General features: G+C 46.5%; 1 protein-coding gene across 10 annotated transcripts in view; it reads left to right on the plus strand.

Annotated features, from left to right (window-relative positions):
• The first annotated feature begins 928 nt into the window (after positions 1–928).
• The window catches only part of PMCA (plasma membrane calcium-transporting ATPase 3), a 359676-nt gene continuing 343955 nt past the window's right edge, over positions 929–16649 (plus strand). For 4 of the 10 annotated variants that reach the window (XM_065441193.1, XM_065441192.1, XM_065441203.1 and 1 more), the window contains exon 1: positions 929–1086. The gene's annotated coding sequence lies outside the window, so the exon portion shown is untranslated. The remainder of the gene's footprint in view (positions 1087–16649) is intronic. The other 6 variants (XM_065441205.1, XM_065441206.1, XM_065441204.1 and 3 more) reach the window with 2 other exon arrangements.

A 16649-nucleotide genomic window follows, 5' to 3' on the forward strand; every position in this document is an offset into this window, starting at 1 on the left:
TCTGATGTTTTACTCACCTCGTGCCATGTGTTCGACACTGATATCATTGTTTTCTGGGTATTGTTCTTTATTATAACATGTCAAGCTGGGAAACATTTTAGTAATTATACATTTGATCAACATCGTGTGTGAATGCTTAAGGTACAGGCTTCATGAAGCAAAACATTGAATCACTGGTGCTCTAAACAAGAGACATATTGTGTCTATAACCTAAGAACTTGGTGAGAAACGGGGAGGGGGGTCCTACACAAAGGTAATTTGCGTAGTTGCATTGTTTTCGCCAATTTACGTGACGTCATGGCTTCGACCAAATTCATTTCATACAACTATAATGATTCAGTCAGCATCTCTCGGGAACGATGTTTCGTAGCCTGGAAGCACAAAGGGAAGACAAAGCGCTGTTCTGTGGACGGAAACTATATTTTAAGATTGTCCCCACCTGTACTTGGTGTGGGGCAAACCTAGTCAGCCACCAGGTCTTTCTCTTTTATGCAGTGCTTAATTAAATATTGCCGTCAGGCCTGGCACAGGTCATGACGATCCTCGACTTTCGTTCATTGTAGTGTGTATGCTTCAAAATGCATTACGTAAAACAATTTTTAGTCATAGTACTGACAGTTCCTTGTAAGGCCGGAGGGTCCAGTTATACATTCCCGTACGTGTGATAAGCCCGCAGCCGTGTTCCGACGCACGTCTGGTGATAGCAGGAGCCCCAACTATTTTGCCGCCTCCCTCAATCAAACGCGGAGGCATTGCAGTGGTCGGCACGGGAGTCCTCTTTTCGCAGAAAATGTTCGCCATATGCGTCGTTCGTTCGAGCGCGCCGCGACAGGCGGCAGCACACGTACCGCGCGTCTGCTTGGCGCTCCACCGTGACGCATGCGGCGGCCCTGCAGCGGCAACAAATGGCAGGAGGGGAACGGAGGGACCGCAAGGTCACATGACTAGTCGCAAGAGATCATTCAGCGGTGTGCAGAAGCTTTTTTGGGAGAGGGGCGACGTTTGTGTGCACTGGTTGAATCTATTTATAGTGTGATCAATACTGGAAAATTTGGGAATACATCGGGACGACAAGCAAAAAACCGGGTAAGTGCCGACAATTTTCTCGCCTACTGGCTGGTCAAGAGTCCTCGGATGCGTTTCACGGCTAAACCGACGTCGTCCGCCGCGCTTCGCCATGGTTTCGCGTCGCGCCGCTCGCCTGCTTCGCCGGCAGGGCTCGACCGGCGAGGGGAGCGCGCTAGCTGTTGAATTTTTGCCTTGCTCGAGTGCGTCGGCATCTTTTTGCATAACCTACCCACCCTGCCGCGTTATAGCGGTCGGATATGCTGGTACCAGACTTCTAGTCCGGCAAATCACGCTTAGCTAAGCGAAGGTGGCCGGCCGTGTAATAAGCGTGCCTTTCGGTTCTTCCGATGCGCGCGACCGGCTGGTTGCAGCACAACCCGATATCCAGAGCTCTGCTGCTAGGATCGAGTTCTTCGCTGCATGTGAGTAGCTGTGCTGCCAGTCATTGCAGATTCCGTGATAATGTTATCGCTTAGCACCGGCAGCACGCGTGCTATCCGCGGAGAATTACATTTCCTGCCCCGCTATAAATAAGGAGAGTGTGTTGCCCAGTGTGACTCTCGGTTTACTTGCAGCTACGATGTGATGACCCTGTTGTCTTAAATAGACCTGCCTGTGCCTCCTTGTAAAGAGTATTCGCTCTCTCACTCTCTCTCTCTCGTTTCTAAAAAAAAAAAAAAAACCCGTACGAAAATACTCTGGAAATGTCTACTGGTTGCGCTCGGAACGAATAAGTCGCCTGAAATAGTCTTGCATACGATGTAGGTCTAGCAAAGCAAAAGTCTGCTTTCGCTGGTACAAACGCCCAGGCCGGCTTTGTGTTCCGCACGTGGCAAACGGCGTTCCAGCAGTCCAGGAAGGCACGCCTCCGGAGAGCGGGCTCCTGCCTAGGCGGCTATGGCGTCAGGCTGCGTTAGGTCAGGTTCGATCGTGGCGCGCGCTCTTCCTCGACCGCGTTGCGCTCTTGGGGGCAGGGCGCCCAGGCAGTCGTGTCTGCCCACTTTTTCGCTACATAACCGTTACAGAACTGTGAAAATTGTATTGTCTGCGCTGGTCGCACCGCTGTGTAGAAGGAGACTGCTGAAACCAAAGGCTTTCTGAACGGGGTTTCATGCCAGTTTCTTCGCGCCCGAGGCGTGTGGGTAACTGTACAGTCTAGCGCGATTTGAAGGTTATCGCGCGAACGTCGACCGGCCTAGCGGCCCGTCTCGGAGTAGTGAAAATCAAGATTTCGCAGTCTTCTCTCTTTCGTTTGCTTCTCCACCGCGATGTACTCGCCACCATTTCTCTCTCTATATAAACATCAAAGAATACGTTGCGCGCAATACCATCTCTGCATGATACCTCCCTCTCGTCGAAAGAGGATTCTGGGCCGTGGCGCTGTTCTTGGTAGACGCTCGCGCGATAACGTTCCTATAGCGCTAGACTGTACACTTTGCTAATGGAGGGATATTTGCAGCGGCCACTGGAGTTCAGTAATTGCACATGTGTTACGCACATGAATGTATGCGAATATCATTGTCTTGCGCTGGTATGATTCTATCCTCCGAACTATGTACGAGCGAATCGATTGTTCGTGACCTTCGGACAAGCACGCGATGATGCTGATTAATTAAATGCAGAACGGCATCTCACATTGCGCCAGGCCTTCCTCGCGCATGGCAACGCTCTCTACGCCTGCAAATGTGAAACTCTCATTAATGGCCGAGTTAGCCGAGTTGTCAGTTGAGTGAATTCCAGCCTGACTGGCCTCTCGCCGAGGGAGTCGTGATATTCCTCTTAGTAACCGGTCAGCACGTTTGCATACGCCGTTGCGCCATATCGCTTCTCTATTCGCATACAAAGGCCCACATTTTCATTCTCCTGCGAAACAAACATATGTGTGCTCCGTCGTCGCGCGCTGGCGGCCCTGGAAAAATAAAATAAAAAGGGTTGTCCTTATTGTTTCCTCCCTCGCTCATCTCGGCTCAGAAACGCGTGCGCGCGCGCGTTCGCAGTCGCAGCTCGTCCTTCGCATTCACGGCAGGAGCGGATAGACTACCGCCTACAAGGCACGAGAAGCAAGGCTCGAAGCAACAGCAACAGCTACTTCTGGAAAACAAGAAGAAGCCGTCTGTTTCTTCTGCCTGCGCCATCGCTGACGTTAGACGCGTCGGTGTTCGAGCGTACGAATCCGGTATTTTTTTTTTTTCTTCAGATGTGTCTGTGCGGTACGGCATGTGGTGGCGGTTGCTGACGCTATTGCGAACGTTTACTGTAGTAACGTTGGTTACCGCCGTGTGCTCCGATGACATTATGTGAAGTGCACAGAAGAACGACTCATGCGTTCGACAGACGACAGGCGGGTTAGGTTTGTCTGTCAATTTGCAGTGTTCACGTGGATGGGAGGCGACAGTTAACATGCCTCTCGTAAGAAACGCCGTTACGACACCATCCCTGCTTGCTTATTAAGCTTGGGTGATGTGTCGCACTCTCTCGTACATTACACCACTGTGAATAATGTCTGTATACCTCTACCTTTCCATCTCATCGCTGAGCGTTAGTGCTCCGAGCTGACGTCAGTGTATAATTCTGAAGTAATGCGACACTTTGCGCGAGAACTCGGCGTGTGTCTAGCTAGAGTATTCCAGCATACTCTAGATTGCTTAGGCCCATAGAGAAAGACATTCAACAAGAGCGGACGCCCCCATGGTGGTTACTCCCATTAGAGCTCAGCGACCGAATTGGCTGTAGCGCACCAAGCGGCTGGTGTGAAAACCTGAACCACACTTCCGATTTCGGTTTTGGGCGCGCGCATTTTGAACAGAAGCTGGTACGCTTTACACCGGCTGCGCTTGTCGGTACGGCATTGGCGCGCTGTCTAAGCGAGGAATCTTTTTTTTTAATTATTTATTTAGTAAAATAAATATGCTTTTGAGCGATCTTTACAAGCCTCCATCGAATATGTCCTCTCTGCAACGTGCAGTTTCATAATGTAGACGAACGACGCCTCGTGAAATGAGGAAATGTTTATTTTGCTCTATATAAATGCTCGTTCCAGGCTTTTGGTGCGTTCATGCAATGTTGTGGCACCAGATAAGCAGCAATAGTTGCCGTCCGAAGCTCCAACGGACCGCATCAGCTGAAACAAAAAAGAAGTAAATTACAAGCATGTGCCATTTCGGTATTTAGACCTTATAGGAAAACTGCATGTAAAGGCGAAACATCCGAAAGCGGTGAATGGGCGACATGACGGACAAAAAATCAATTCGCTTTCACGAGTATGGCGTAGAAAATGCCCGACTCAACCCAAACAGTACCATATTAAAATATGACGAAAACATCCGATTTCCAAGCATTCCCCCATTCCCGGGCCTTATCTTCTGCGCTTTAAGAGCACAAATACACGGGTGACTGCACGTGTTCGACGCAACCTGGCTTCAGCCTACGCGATGGTACGCCACAAACACAGAGGTGGCCATAACCTAGGCTCCCTACCAGACCATATACGGCAGAATGCCTTCTACTCGCACTCAAGACAATCGCATGGGTGCAAATCCTGTTTTCAGGCGTTCAGAAGACGGAATTTTCGAGTTGAACTTCTTAGTTTTTGAGCTCCTCGGCGTTACTTCTTGCGCGTTCTGCCGGCGCAAGTAACACACTCCCATGTTATTACTCTTGGCAATCGCTCGTCGCATTTTCGACAAGCGTGAGTACCCAAAGAAGGTACTTTTGTTGGGGGACCATAAAAAGCGTCACAAACTTGCTCCCGTAAAATTCAGCCAACGCGAAACTAACCAACGTTAAACTGCGCCACAGCAGCCGACCTGTATTTAGCTACATGTCTGTAGCTAACTGCATCACAACACCCTGTGAGGTCAGCGTGCTCGAAAAGTACCACAAAAAGTACCGAAATAAGTTACAGTAATGTTGGAGCCCATAGAAAGCGTCACAAACATGTCCAAGTAAGGTTGAGTAGACAGGAAACTACGTCACAATGGCCGAGCTGCTTTTCGCTAACTGCGTCACAACGCCGGGTGCGGTCAACGTGTCCCAAAAAGTACCGAAATAAGTTACAGTAATGTTGGTGCCCATATAAAGCGTCGCAAACATGTTCCAGTAAGATTCAGATGAACGCTAAACTAATTGCGCCACAACGGCCGAGTTGTTTTTCGCTAACTGCGTCACAACGACCGGTGCGACCGCGTGAGGCCTAAATTGCTTGAAACGCAGCGCAGACTGTTGAACGAAATTTCTCACCTTCCGTATATCCCAATAGCCCAGTGGCGCCGTGCCGAAATGCAGAAGGAACGCAGAATACGCCAAGAGCCCAACAGACCACAGCTACATAAAAAAAAAAGACAAACGGGGCGTCGAACAGGCGAACGCTCACATGCGCAGCCGACCTCGCTTCTGGCGTGCCATTGGCTTGTCGCTAGGTAACGCAAATGCGTCTCTAAGTACAAGTTCAGTTATACACAAAACTTTTTCAGTTTTAGCGGGAAAGGATAAAAAAAAAAAACATTGTCTGTTAACTTCCATTTCACATTCTTTTTTTTCCAACGCTCCCGTCAGTTAGCGACTGGTGTGAATACTAGCGTGACGCATTTCCTGTTGTCAGTTTTCGCCAAGTCTCCACTCTTGCTGAATTTTTCTCTGTGTTAGCCCTGCGTATCGGTGCCTTAAAAGACGATACCTCTGCGTCCATTTGCTCGTTTTATTTGTTATGTAGCGCGGTATCCTACAGCCGTGCTGAATGGCGCCGACTGGCAGCTTGAAGTGGTCGGTTAGAAAAAAGAAAGAAAGAAAAAAAAAATTATAAGAAAACTTGCGACAACGCACGACTCAGTGGAAAGGTAGCGCTCCTTTCGACGTTTACGCTCTTACTATAGGAAAGCCGCTACATTTTACATTCCGCACGCTCAGATCTCTGCTACGTGCGCGGATGTTTGCGAGGACGCTTTTCGGCTGCGACCGTTCGTCGAAAGGTGGTCGCCACGACGAATGCAGCCATTGGCATTCACCGCTGTTGCACTCCCGTCGATCACGTGCCGATTAAATCACGGGGCGAACCTTCGCACGGCTCACTCACGGCGTTGTTCGTCTCGCTTCCTGAGCAAACCGCCTTAGCGTACAGTAATTATAGGGCAATACTATTTTACGTATAACCGTCGAAGTGCAGCCATGATCATGGCCGTTTTCTAACTGTATAACAAACAATGCGCGGCGCTATACGTATAAACTGACGATGTATTTGCGTTGACATGATTGTAGAGACACGTTTGGTGGCTATGGCCATGTTAACTGGACGCCACTGCGCACAAAGTTGTTAAAGTGCTCTCATGATAGCTCGAGATGGCGGCGTTCATGATCTGTAAGGATAGGACAGTCTAGAAAGCTGCACAACTTGACGCTACGAATTAAAAGGCAACGCCGCCGCAGGCCGTTTCGCGCCACTTTATATGGAAAATGCAATTGACAAAATCTACAGTAGTTGATTTTTGCGGCAGGCAAGGTTAATAGACGTGGCCAAGTCCACACTGCAGCGTTCACGAACAACGAATTACACAAGTGCGAACGTGTATAGCCGTCTGCACTTCTTGCCTGTACCAATTCCTGCTTGTTTACAAACAGGCAAGCGTGGGGTATGAGGAGTAACGAACGCTGTAACAGCGCAGTAGTATACCTCTCATATACGGTATGCACAATATCCGAACACTGTTACCGAACTTTCGGTAATCGACGCATAATTTAGCATCCGTAGGCATGTCTGAGGTGTTGAACGTCGTCTGCCCTGGGCAGCGGGCGTGTCTTTAATTTGTTTCTTTCGCCTATTTACGGCCAAAACTACGACTGCTGTTCTAGCCTTGTCTGTGTTCGCTCGCGATCGGCAAGACGGGTTTGGTGGAGCGGGAATGCCGAGGGGGACCTCGGAAGCGCCATGTGTCTATAGCTATTTTCATGCGGTATATTCGTTTTCTTGTCAAATTACTCACAGAGGGACTGTTGATTTCACTAGTCACTGCTCGAAGTGAGAGAGTGAGACGTTATAGTGTAATTTAGTAAAGCAACATAGCGTCATGCCTGTTTGGGAACGATGCCATAATAGGGGCGGGTCACTTCCTGGTGCTATGTCAAATCGTTCTCGAGGAATATAATATAGGTCCTGCAATGTTTCAAACAAACAAACAAACAAACAAACAAACAAACAAACAAACAAACAAACAAACAAACAAACAAACAAACAAACAAACAAGCAAAAAGTAATGTTGCACAGCGCTTGTAGGAAGACCCCGTGTGACAGTGAAGCAGCAGCTTACATCCTAGCGTTTTCCCTCCTTTAACTGGGTGAAATGTTGGTCGAATTTCCTCCCTGCCTTTCCTTCTCCCTCCCCCTCTCTCTCTCGTCATTCTTTGGGGATTGATATGGTCAATATGTCTCGTTATGACGGCACATGCATCATTTCCCTATAAGCATTTTCCCTTAATAATGTCTGTCAAAGTATACAGCGGTGTATACTGATATAACGAGCGGATATTCTATCTTTGTCAGTCACACTGCAAGAGGGTTGCATGCTTTGGTACTAAGACCATTACACCCTTTGCGGGTGTAACGGTGGGAGCTATGGACCCATTTGAACTCTTTAGGGACTCTAGAGGATGTAAATCGGTTTACATTGTGAGAGTTATCACCCTGTATGGAAGGTTCTGGTAGTCTTGTTTGCCCCTGCCCGAACTTTACCCAAGGCTTGACGAACAGTTTGCAATATCCGATGCAATTAGTTCGCTATACCCAAGTATAGCGAACGCCTAATTCTCTTAAGCAGATACACCATATAGTGCTTCGGTACCCACCGCTTTATCCGGCTCGTGTTCTTGTATGCTGCGCCGGCTCTATACTATAGGCAGGCTCCGCTCTGTGCAGTGCGCCTTGTTACGTCTCAACACCACAAAGGTGTTAATTGAACGATAGTCACGTGTCAAAACCACCACCCCTCCTACCCAGACGATAACGCAGCGTGGACACTGACCATTGAAGGGTCCTGCGAAGGGCGCTCACCCCGCCATTACCTAGAACCCTGAGCAAAGGATGAAAAGGAGGTAAGAACAACGACGACGATTTGGGAGTCACATTTAATTAGACGTTTAATAAAAGTCAAGTCAGCACCCGCTACTCAGCTCTTATCCAAACGTGAACGCAGCATGGACACCGACTGCTGCAGGGTTCCACGAAAGGCCCTGACCCCGCCCTTTACCTGGTAACCTGAGCGAAGAAGGGGGCCAACGAGAAACAGGTGTCGCCGGATGATTTCTTTCCACAGATTCCAAACCAGTCTCTTCGGAGGCGGAGTTACTGCGGGTTATTTCCAGCATGGGCGTGGTATCGGAACGGAGTCGACGAGGGTGATTTACTGTTGGGCAGTCTTCAGATTCCCTAGTCGACTCGCCTAGGGAAAACGACGGTATTAAAAATGGTGGCTTTTCGAGACTGAGGGCACAGAAGGTCTTGATGTGAACCGAGACGTTTAACTTGCTCCTGCATGGAGTGGGCTTCCGTACTGGAGCCGTGTAACTAAGCTAAATGAACTCTTTTTCCTTCGTTTGCTACAACTACACGTGCTATTAGTCGACGGGCTTGGTGGATTCCATGCCCTGAACGCCACCCTAGCCGGAGCAGCCTGTACGTGCCTTCTCGATGCCGACCACGCCGTGACACGTTGGCGCCGAACGAAAATTTTCGTGGAGTAACTCTCCTATGTACAAGTTTGATAATTATATATCAGGAAATTATTGAGACACTTTTGCTGTAGTCGTGAAGGCATCGCTCTGCGCCGTTATACGGGTGGCAGGTATAGTGTAACCTGTGCTAAAGGCGAAGCTTCGTCTGAGCGGTGTTCTCCAAATGCGGTGTGCGCGGGCTCTGGAATGCATGCATGCGCAAGTGTCTGTAAGGCTCAGATGCATACCTCGATGTATTCCCCGGAGGCACCCGCACCCGTAGACCACAATGCTGTTAGCACTGCTGAAATTGAGGTCGTGGGCTCGATCCCTATAGCCACGGTGGCCGGATTTCAATGTGGGTGAAATGAAAAAGAAGGAGAAGCTAGTGTAGTTAGATTCAGGTGCACGTTAAGCAACTCTAAGTGGTCAAAATTATGGATGGGGTGGATTGGTACATCCGCCCTATAGCCTCGTCGTTTAAGCGGATCAGTAGACTGCGGGGCGAAGCAGAGGCGCTATTGAAAGCAAGTGCGGGCTGTCGAAGCTGCGTATAGGCAGCATGTCGAGGTAAAGCTTGAAAATGAGACAGTCGATTTTCGGAGGTATAAACGTACTACGTTACAAAATTTCGAAAGTGTGCCGCGTGTTATCAAAAGCAAATTCGAAGATAACAAGAATTAGTAAAGGAGAACTATAAAGCGAAGGCGCGCGAAGGAAGTTAAAATTGGCGGCCGCTTGTTTTCCACTTCAGTGTCACATAGCTGCGAAGGAACCAAGGATCTTTTGCTCTTGCATCACTTCACTTTTCAGTTGCGTGTATACTATGCAAATTATCCGCCCATGTCATACTCGAGCGCTCACTTACAAATGCGGTACGTCTTCATAAGAATTCGCACACGACATAGCGTGCTATATAACAACGACTTTGTGATTTCAGATCGAGAGATAAGCGCGCCATCGTTCATTACAAGCTGTTGTTTAACGCCGATGGCGGGGTGACTAATTACGAACTCTGTTCACGGTAGCTACACTTCACGTTAATAACTTATCACTGACACATTTCTCTACATCGCTACCTGCGTGATTCATCGCGCAACAATACATACTGTCACTCCACTCGTCCGCGTATGACTCGCGCTGAGTGTGTGCGTAATATATATCACCCAAACAAAGATTCGAAGTAACTTCAAGCTGCATGTGAGTAAGCATCGTTGTGTGTGTGTGTGTGTGTGTGTGTTTGTGTGTGTATATATATATATATATATATATATATATATATATATATATATATATATATATATATATATATATATATATATATATAGAGAGAGAGAGAGAGAGAGAGAGAGAGAGAGAGAGAGGGTCGAGAGAGAGAGAGAATAACACGGGACGAGCGAAGAAAGGACGAAAAAACAGACGAGTCTGTAAAACCCTAGCACCCTTTCTTCTTCTCATCTCCTTAGATCGTTGTTTCTTTTTCAGCGAGGACAATGTTTAGTCTCTCTTAACTGCGAGGGCAGCTCAGTGTCTATGAGACTGTCTGGATACGCCACTACGGCGTGTACATAGTCAGTTCGTGGTGTTTGCTCGTAAAACCCCAGAATTTTATTTTCCAATGTTTAGTCTCACTGGAACCAGCTGTATAGCCCGACTCAGCTTTTCACTCTTCAAACTGCAGCAGTGTTGCTCAAGAGGCCAAGCGACGGATTTTGTCGAACTGTACTCGTAGTAACGTTTGCTGAAGGGGATATGTCACGTTGAAAACATTACTGCATTGCTAACACCACCGCCGCCGCCGCCGCCGTCCTCTTTCGTGTCCACTGTCATGAAGAAAGCCTCTTCCAGCTATTTTTACGAATCACCCTTGTCTTGCTTCTCTGCTGACTGGCCCGAAAATTTCTTAATCTCGTCACATTTGCTTGTTATCAAATACGTGTTCCTCATTACCTCGAGGAGCTTGTTTGGTTACCGTATCTGTTCGAGCAACGCACTCCCTGCGTGCTCTCTGACCTGACCCAAGGAAATATACTAGAACATTACCAAAAAAGGAAATTATTTTCGGGGTGTCGGAAGGTTCTGCTTTCAGACATCACGTTAAGTCTGGATTCGGTTGAAGTTCGGAGATCACCGAGATTAACGCGGCTTAACCGAATCGCGCTTCGCAAACAGTAAATAAAACATCTTCACGAACTTGCATCACACTGGATACTATAGCGAACAACTTCACCCGGCACCGGATTGCGTGACGCCGGGCGATATGCCACGGACGCCGGCTTGATGCCCGGGAAAAGAAAATAAAAGAAAGAAAAGAAAGACAGTGTCATGGCCGGTTGGCACTGAAGAAGCGTGTGCAAAGTGCTGTTCGTGCAATCGTGTATCTCGCGTGTCACTTCTTTTTCTCTCTCTCTCTTTTTTTTTCTTGTCGGAGAGAACTAGGCGAGCAGTGAGCCGCGCCACTATATCATTTGGTACGTTTGACAGCCCTATAGGAGTGTTTCATCGTGCCGCACAGTGAAATTAATTGTTCTGCCAGCATTTTAGTCACGCTGCAAGAGATCGCGATGGCTTGTAGGGCACGCAACGCACCCATGAGCGCACGCGAATGCAATTTTGGTGCAGTTTGTTTTCTTTCAGAACTCCACCCGTGTCCAGGGGCGTAGCCAGGGGGAGGGCTTATGGGGCTTCAGCCCCCCCCGAAATTTTTTCGCGCGGTACATGCACCGCCGACCAAAGCGACCCCCGGCGCCGGAAATCACTCTGGATTTTGTCTAGAATGTCTTTTTGACGCTCGAAAAGACATTTAACCGCGAAGATTGCAAACTCGGGCTGGATTTCGTGGCAACGCCCATACACCAGGAATCACATAACGCCAAGCAGTCCCATCCGAGCACAACGTTTCAAGGGCGCTTTGATAGTGAGCGGGCTCGCCGGGGCATCTCACTGAGGCCATGGAATCTATGGAGCGCATGGATATCAATTGCAAACTTTATGGGTATAAATCTCATAAGCTCTTGATGTGAAAGGTGCATTGACATTTCCAAAGTTGTGCTTTAGATTTTCAATTGCGGAACTTTGTGGGTTTAATGTTGTTGTAAACATTTGACGCCAAGGTCTATTGACTTTTCTAAAGTCTTACATCAGAACATACAACGAGACCAGCCAAATCAACACACTAGCAGACGAGTTGACAAAGCAGGCAGCGAGGTCCAATGAGACGAAGGGTTGGGGTGGTTCATTTGTGCCATCATGTCACATAAAAAAATATCAACATTTTTTTTTAACCTACGCCAGAACATCCATGTCAAGACACTGAAGACAGCCAAAGTACCTACGTTCTTATTTATTTTTTCTACTTTGAATTTTATTCGCGAGGACACATTGAGCCTCTTCAATTTTTTTTTTGTTCTCGCTACCCTACCCGCGGGCTGCCAGAGCCAGCCAGAGCGCATACGTTTTTCTCGTATGGCCCCGACCACCGTGCGGTGCACTTCGGTGCACGTTCGCTTTGCTCTGGCCGAGTGGATTTTCACCTGACAGAGTTTTGGACGCTTTCTGGCTAGCAGACGAAAAAAAAAATAGTCGCTCGCCGCCATCACTGTGGGGACTCGTAGGATTGCACCGCATTCCTTGAGCGGAACCTTTCCGGAAAGTCTTGTTTCGCCGTTGTAGGATACTGAGCAGTATGCGTATGGTTCTCAGTGGACCAAGCGTCTCATGTTTTCTTCGGTATTCCTTCCGTAGCCCCATTAGGTGCTCGAAGTAGGCATTCGATTCTGGCCAACATACTTTCCTATGCGTTTTTTTTTTTCATTTCGGTGCCTCCGCGTCACAGAAAAAAAATACACTGTTGCGGCGCAGCGATTTGTCGCATGGTGAAAGTTCGATTTTGATACTTCTTTTGCGGAAAGTAATGGGTGACGGGAAGCTTCAGTTGCCGGATACGTTTATTATATTATTGCGAAAGCAATTACATGGACACTCCAGGCGCATTCCTGCCGTCGCCCATTAGGCCGTCGCCCATTCCTGCCTCATGTTTCGTATAAAGTCCAAGGGTGATAACATCGTGACCACGCGCTGCATGCTGTATGTGCGAGTGAAAGCGTAGGAGGGGAGGTGGAATGGGTGAGCCGACGATGGTGGCTCAAGTCTTGTGTGTGCAAAGGTGAAAAGCGGGGAGCAAGCGCGCCGCCTTCCGTCGCGCGGAATACATCGGGGGGAGCGGATGGAATGGGGGCGGAATCTAGGATTCTGTGAATCTATGATTGTGCAACATGTTTATTTGCCTTATTTGACGCATTACATACAGTTACTTTTTCTTACATACGTAGACTCATTGGAGACTTATACGTATTCTTAAACATCTTGTTGCGAGGTTTTGTGTATACATGCAGTGAACTTTGTTTCCAGTGACACTTTTTTGTCCTTTATCAAGCCGTATTTTCACATTTGTATATCCCATTGTATCTTTGCATTTCTAATGTACGAGGGCGAGTCAAATGAAAGTGAGCCTACCCTAACCGCACAATAATGGTTCGGTTCATTATCTGCGAGGCATGCGCGTAGGAGAACGGCATGTCTCATTTACAAAAGTGACACGCAGGTGTGAAGATAAATGTTCGTTAATGCTCTCATACACTGGGTTGAATATGGTTGCGTCACATAATGGACACTTCAAAAGTTGAACAGCTCGGTGTCACGAAGTTTTTGACAGCTGAAGGTGTTTCCAAAACAGAAATTAATCACCATATGACTGCCGTGTACATTGAACACTTCCTTTCATTGACCACTGCGAAGCGTTGGAGCAAACGGTTCAAAGGACGTTGCAAAGACATTCCAAGACCGGGCCAAAACCATCGTTTTGATGGTTTTGGCCCGGTCTGATGGTTTTGAAATCGAAGGTAAATCCTAGTGTCTGTTGGAAACAGAACTTCGATTTAGGGCCTGAATTTTGTTAAAAATATTTTGAAAAATTCGAAAGCTTGAAAAAATAGAAGCACGACGTTTACAAACTAATAGCTATGCATGAAGAACAGATATTGTGGTTCCGTAAACGGCATCTATTATAACAGTCAAAGCGGACAAGTTTGCTATGTCAATTTGTATCTTACGTGAATTGGTTACGTTGTGTGCAACGGTTCTGCAAAAGCCGTATTTCCGCAATACTAATTTTTTTTTGAGATTCATGTGTAGCATATCTATTTTGTCCGCTGTAGATGTACTATTAGATGCAATTCACAGAATTGTGATATCATTTTTCATTGTTGAGTCACGGAGTTTTAAACTTGATAGTTTCGTTTTCTGAAAATTTTCAGTTTTGGCCAATTTTTAAAAAATAATTGACCACCTAAATGAAGAATTCGAAACTAGTAGTCACTAGAATTAAACTTTTTCTTTTAAATGCAACAAACCTCCTCAAATTTGGTGATGTGGTTGCAGGGAAAAACGAATTCCCCTTCTACATGTACTTAAATAGGAGCACCCGAGCTAGAGCTTCCTCTTAAGGAGGAGGCTGAGCTGCAACGTGCAGCTATATATATGGATATATAATATATATAATATATTATATATATTATATATATATAATATATATACAAATAAATAAAAAATAAACAAATAATATATATATATATATATATATATATATATATATATATATATATATATATATATATATATATATATATATATATATATATATATATATATATATATATATATATATATATATATATGTTGGGCCAGTGGCATAGCCCCCCCCGAACAGAATTTCTGGCTACGCCACTGCCCGTGTCCTACTATTAAAAAAGGCTCCTTCATATGAAATGTTTTGATTGAGATGAACGCAAGCAACATTAAACTAGCTGTAAATTCTCGAACATTTTTCCAAGCTTTTCTTGCTGTGAACGCTGTGCGCGGGTACTGTGCGCGCTGTGTGCATGATTTCAATTCCCAGAATTTTTCTTGACTTACGTGCACGTCTGAGTGCATTCGACCGCCCCAGGGCACTCGACGGTTTCACTAACCGCCGTGCGCCAGGGCCCTGGAGTTTTGTCCAGGTGATGGTCGCTACGAATAGTAAGTTGGTGCATGCAGCTATAGATCATTTAGAAATAACTTATGTGCTGGCCGTAGGAAGAATGGATGTTCCTTGCGAGCGAACGATAGTAGAGGGCAGAACTGTGTGGAGCGCCTTACATATGTTTAGTGTTCCATATTCTCGGTTTAGGATATATTTTCGCGAAACTGGGCCATGCGCCCCTGAATACGAGAATTAAATGTGCGTTCACACTATCCTACAGGCTTTAGTGATCTGACTCATATTGCGGGGGAAGCGAGGCGCATCAATCAATCAATCAATCAATCAATCAATCAATCAATCAATCAATCAATCAATCAATCAATCAATCAATCAATCAATCAATCAATCAATCAATCAATCATTCATTTTTTATTCAATTGATTAATTAGTCAATTAATTAATTAGTCAATGAATTTTGATAGGTCTGCCGAACGGCCGTTTATTTACGCAGCCGCGTAAGTTGCGGTTGACTTTCACTGCGGGCCTGAACCGTTGCGAGCCATGGAATTAGTCGAACAGTCAATAAATCGATCGATGCCGACGTGTTGCCACTGGCTGAAACGCACAGTGATGTCGTGCCTCGTGCCACAAACACTATGTGTTATACAAAATACGTGAATCATGGTCGACAATCTGACCTACAAGTCATGCCCACGAGCCTTGCATGTGGAATGTGAATAGCCGTTTCCTACCTCGTCCGGTATCGTTTAAGCTATGTCTACTGTTTATTTGAAACCATTACGATTCAGAGGTACTAAAAGCTGCACAAACAAGATTTAATGGACTTTGCGAGGCCTGCATACCTTAGCTTTTTAGGTGGGGTTATTTGTTCGCATTAGCAGCCAGCTTTAATAGCTTGCTGAAAAAAGAAAGCATTGAAACAGACACATTAAAACATGCTATTTTTGTAGTCATTCGTTTTAATGGCAGCATGTGAGCCTTTGGTGTGACCTGCTAGATGGCCAGCCGCAACAGGATAGTTCTCTAGTTTTTGAGCGGACGTTGTGAGAATTACGCAAGCATTCCTTTTGCTCGAATCTATCCCTTCCTTGTCGCCCACGCTCATAACCGGCTGAACATGGAGATAACATGGGCAGAACCCGGTTGGGACCACTCACAGAGCCTGAAAAGGAACAGCATTAGAACAGGATCGATTCATTATCTTGGCCATAAATCTTTGTGCATCACCGAAATTCCAGGGGTGACGTCGTTGTGGAATACACTTGTAAAGGGATAGCTGGTTTGCCTTAATACTGGCACATGCAACAAACGCCATGGTTCAATTCAAAGTGCGCTCCAAAAGGTGCCTTGGTGCGTTAAATTCGATCGCGCTTGAATTCAGTACTTCAAGGTGCGTTGGGATGTATAGTTTGAATACTTGTATGTATGTATGTATGAGTATGAATATAGTATGTATGAATATGTATGAATACTCCAAAGGTAGATTTGGGCGTACTTCATAGCGCGCTTTAACGTATGAAAGGTTCTATCTATACCTGTCTATACTGCTCGGTAGCCGAACGTGATCGCCGCTGCCGTATCGCAAAGGCACGTGACCGGGGTTGTCCCTGCACGGGCAGCGCGGTTTCTACTCCTTTGCGAAAGTTGCTACAGAAATCTATTGTATTTCTGTGGACTTTCTGTTGCCATTAATCGACATTCTCTTGTGATGCGACATAATATTATGCACGATTTTCGCGAAAGAGCGTTCAAGGAGCAGAAATTCCTTATTTCTGAATGAAACACACACACAAAAGAAGGAACTATAGTTTAGACCTTGAACAGACGGGACAAAAGTACT

Source organism: Dermacentor albipictus, chromosome 5, assembly GCF_038994185.2.
Source record: "Dermacentor albipictus isolate Rhodes 1998 colony chromosome 5, USDA_Dalb.pri_finalv2, whole genome shotgun sequence".
NCBI lineage: Eukaryota > Metazoa > Arthropoda > Arachnida > Ixodida > Ixodidae > Dermacentor > Dermacentor albipictus.